General features: G+C 48.7%; 1 non-coding gene across 1 annotated transcript; it reads left to right on the plus strand.

Annotated features, from left to right (window-relative positions):
- On the plus strand, window positions 1-73 carry TRNAR-UCG (transfer RNA arginine (anticodon UCG)). Its single transcript has one exon. It is a non-coding gene; the product is annotated as a tRNA-Arg (tRNA).
- Window positions 74-4,087: the final 4,014 nt, after the last annotated feature.

Genomic DNA, 4,087 nt, shown 5'->3' on the forward strand with positions numbered 1-4,087 from the left:
GACCGCGTGGCCTAATGGATAAGGCGTCTGACTTCGAATCAGAAGATTGAGGGTTCGAGTCCCTTCGTGGTCGACTGAGAATGTGCATTTCCTCCTGTGGAAAAGGTGTTTTTTATGAAATGTACACACAGGCCGCACATTCTATTGTAAGTGCATTTACACAGATCGCTGGTGATAATTTTACGCTGAAGCATAAAATACTGAAGATCCGAGGGACCCCACCTGCTCCGCTTTGCTCCCTGTGATGCTGATGCTGGCGGCGGAGTTTAGTGACCGACTCGGCATCAATGACGACACATTCACAGCAAAGGCTGCTCCTCGGCCTCGAGAAAGGACAGGGAAAGAAACTGTGAAGGACAAAATCAGAGATGGGAGGATTCATTTATCAATCAATAACAAACATGGAGAGGGAGAGACGCCCGAACAAAGCTACCGAGCTTAGCTTAGGCATTACCTTTATAGGTTTTAGGTTGAACACAGTGTGACGTCAGTGATGTACTGCAGTGATGGTGATACTCACTCTGGAGCTGCATAATGAAGTGTGACGGTGTGATGGGAATAGGGGACCCCAAGCCCATGTTTGGATAGTAAATGAAAAACATCATTTGGGTGCAATGGGTCTAGTTGTCGAAGTGGGCGGGGTCGGAGGGACGCAATGTGCCCCAACTTTTTTAAGTAATGAAAAAATGTTTGCCTACTTAATAAAAGTCAACGGTCCCGGGACGGTAAACTCCAATCGTGCAAATGCTTCAGCTTAAGTTTCATTCAGGGAGTCTCCTGTGCTGTGAGACCGAGGGAGGGGCAGACAGCTTAAAAACAAACAAGCCTTCTTGCCAATGTGCCTCCTCCCCTGAAGAAATGCAGATGCGCACAACTGGTTAATCTGCAAATGTAAAAGGGGGCTTGGGAGCAGGTACTGGGTTAACTGATAGAATCACATTCTTTTTGCCTGGTAGTGCAAGGGAGTTACAGCTGAGCTGCAGTGTGTGGTTGTCAGAGCAGTAAAATAAACATAAATCATTACTGTTAGAAATGGGGTCTTTGGTTGGCAGTCAGATTACCCCCTGTCCAAGCAAGGACCCTCACTCTAGTCAGGGTAAAGGAGAATCACCGTTAGATAACCCCGCTCACTCCTTTGGTAGCTTGGCACGAGCAGGCAGGCTTAACTTTAGAACCAATGTGTAAAGTACTTGTACCAACACACACAGTAATACAGTAAAAACATTACAAAATGGACCCCACACCAGTTTAGAAAAGTAGGTAATATTTATCTCAATCAAACTAGACCAGAACAACAAAACTCCAACATACACAAGTCAAGATATGAATTTTAGAAAGAATAAGGCCCTCAATTATGAGATTGGCGGTAAGTACCGCTTACCGCCATGCTGACTGCCGCCATCATAATGCCGCCGCCGAGGATCACCACTACCCATATTATGAAACACACATAGCAACCCGTCACTATACAGCCACACACACAGGTCCGCCATGTAGGAGGCTGGCCTGGCTTATAGTGGGTACCAATGGTACTTACACCTTGTGCCAGGTCCAGTTATCCCTTATTGATAGATCAGTAGTGTTTTAGCAGCTTAGGCTGATAGAGGTAGCTATAACGGAGCAGTTTAGGCTGAACTAGGAGACATGCAAAGCTCCTACTATACCACGTATATCATATAGATACTGTATCATAAGAAAGACAATACTCAGAGTTACTAAAAATAAAGGTACTTTATTTTAGTGACAATGTGCCAAAAATATCTCAGAGGATATACTCCCTTATGAGGTAAGTAAAATACACAAAATATACACAGAAACCAAAATCAGGTAAGAAAAACAGTCAGAAAGTAGTGCAAACACTGTAGATCAGTGGTTCCCAACCTGTGGGGTGGGGATCCCTGGGGGTCCGCGACAGCTTAGAAAATTAAATATTATTAACAGATTAGGTCCCCAGCCTTCATTTATGACTCAGTGGGGGGTCCCTGGATTCCAATAAAGATTAAATGGGGGTCCCCGGGCTCCAGTAGTAATAAATTGGGGGTCCACAGAAGTCAAAAGGTTGGGAACCACTGCTGTAGATTACAATAGGATGCAATAGGCCTAGGGGCAACACAAACCATATACTAAGAAAGTGGAATGCGAACCACAAATGAACCCCAAGGCTAGTGTAGTGTGTAGAGGGTCGCTGGGAGTGTAAGAAAACACTAAGGGTGTCACAGATACCCCACCCCAAGATCCTGCAAAGTAGAAGTAAAGTACTACTATTTCCCCAGAAACACACTAAAGGCGTGATAAAGGATTTTGCAAAGACCACAACAGACTGCAAAGCACTGAAGATGAATTCCTGGACCTGAGGACCTGCAAAGGAAGGGGACCAAGTCCAAGAGTCGCAAAAATGTCCAGGGGGGGCATGAGCCCACTAAACCCCGGACAAAGGTGCAAAATGTCTGCCTCTGGATGGAAGAAGCTGAAGATTCTGCAACAACGAAATGTGCTAGGAACTTCTCCTTTGTGCAGAAGATGTTCCACGGAGAGCTGGAGGATGCAGGGTCGTTTCCTTGGCAAAATATCACAAACAAGTCTTGCTAGCTGCAAGAGTTGCGGTTGAAAAAAAAGGGTGCTGCCCGGGCCCAGGAAGGACCAGGATGTCGCCACTTGGGTGAGGAGACAGAGGGGGCCCTCAGCAACATAGAAAGTCTACGCACAAGCAGGAAGCTCCAGCAGAAGTCCTTGAACATGGGTTCAAGATGTCTGAACATGGTAGTCATCTCAATACTGCAGAAGAGGGTCCCACAACACCGGAGATCAACTCAGGGAGCTGAGCATCGCAGGACAGCGTGCTGGGGACCTAGGCTTGGCTGTGCATGCAGGATTTTGTGGAGATGTGCACAGAAGCCCTTGTAGCTGCAGTTCACATGGTGCACAGGATTACTGTCTGGAGAGGGGAGGCAAGGACTTACCTCCTCCAAATTTGGACAGCTGGACCACTGGACAGTCTGGGTCACTTGGGTCCACCACCTGTGTTCCAGGGGCTACACTCGTCAGGATGAGAGGGGTCCCAGAGTCCAAGTGGCGCTGAAGTGTGGTGCCTGCTGAAGCAGGGGGAAGATTCCGTCGACCCACAGGAGATTTCTTTGTGGCTTCCAGTGCAAGATGAAGGCAGGCAGCCCCCAAAGTATGCACCACCAGGAAACAGTCGAGAAAGCCGGCAGGAATAGGCGCTACAATGTCGTTGGTAGACCTCTTGCTACTTTGTTGTAGTTTTGCAGGCGTCCTAGAGCAGTCAGCGGTCGATCCTTGGCAGAAGTCAAAGAGAGAGGTGCAGAGGAACTCTGGTGAATTCTTCCAAGTCGTTATCTGAGGAAAAGCCCACTGGAGAGACCCTAAATAGCCCTCAGAGGAGGATTGGTCACCTAGTCAGGTAAGCACCTATCAGGAGGGGTCTCTGAGGTCACCTGCTGGCACTGGCCACTCAGAGGCGTCCAGAGTGCCCTCACACCTCTCAAAACAAGATGGTAGATGTCTGGGACACACTGGAGGAGCTCTGGGCACCACCCCTCTGGTGGTGATGGACAGGGTAGTGGTCACTCCCCTTTCCTTTGTCCAGTTTCGCTCCAGAGCAGGGACTGGCGGTTCCCTAAACCAGTGTGGACTGACTTATGCAAGGAGGGCACCACCTGTGCCCTTCAAAGCATTTCCAGAGGCTGGGAGAGGCTACCCCTCCCCAGCCTTTAACACCTGTTTCCAAAGGGAGAGGGTGTAACACACTCTCTAAGAGGAAATTCTTTGTACTGCCTTCCTGGGACTGGGCTGCCCAGACCTCAGGAGGGCCGAACCCTGTCTGTGGGTTGGCAGCAGCGGTAGCTGCAGAGGAAACCCTAGAGAGCTGGTTTGGCAGTGCCCGGGGTCCATAGTGGAGCCCCGAGGATGCATGGAATTGGCACCCCAATACTAGATGTGGAATGGGGGAACAATTCCATGATCTTAGACATTTTACATGGCCATATTTGGAGTTACCATTGTGAAGCTACGTATAGGTAGTGACCTATATATACTGCACGCGTGTAATGTTGCCGCGCACTCACAA

This window comes from Pleurodeles waltl, chromosome 4_2 (genome assembly GCF_031143425.1).
Source record: "Pleurodeles waltl isolate 20211129_DDA chromosome 4_2, aPleWal1.hap1.20221129, whole genome shotgun sequence".
NCBI classification, from domain to species: domain Eukaryota; kingdom Metazoa; phylum Chordata; class Amphibia; order Caudata; family Salamandridae; genus Pleurodeles; species Pleurodeles waltl.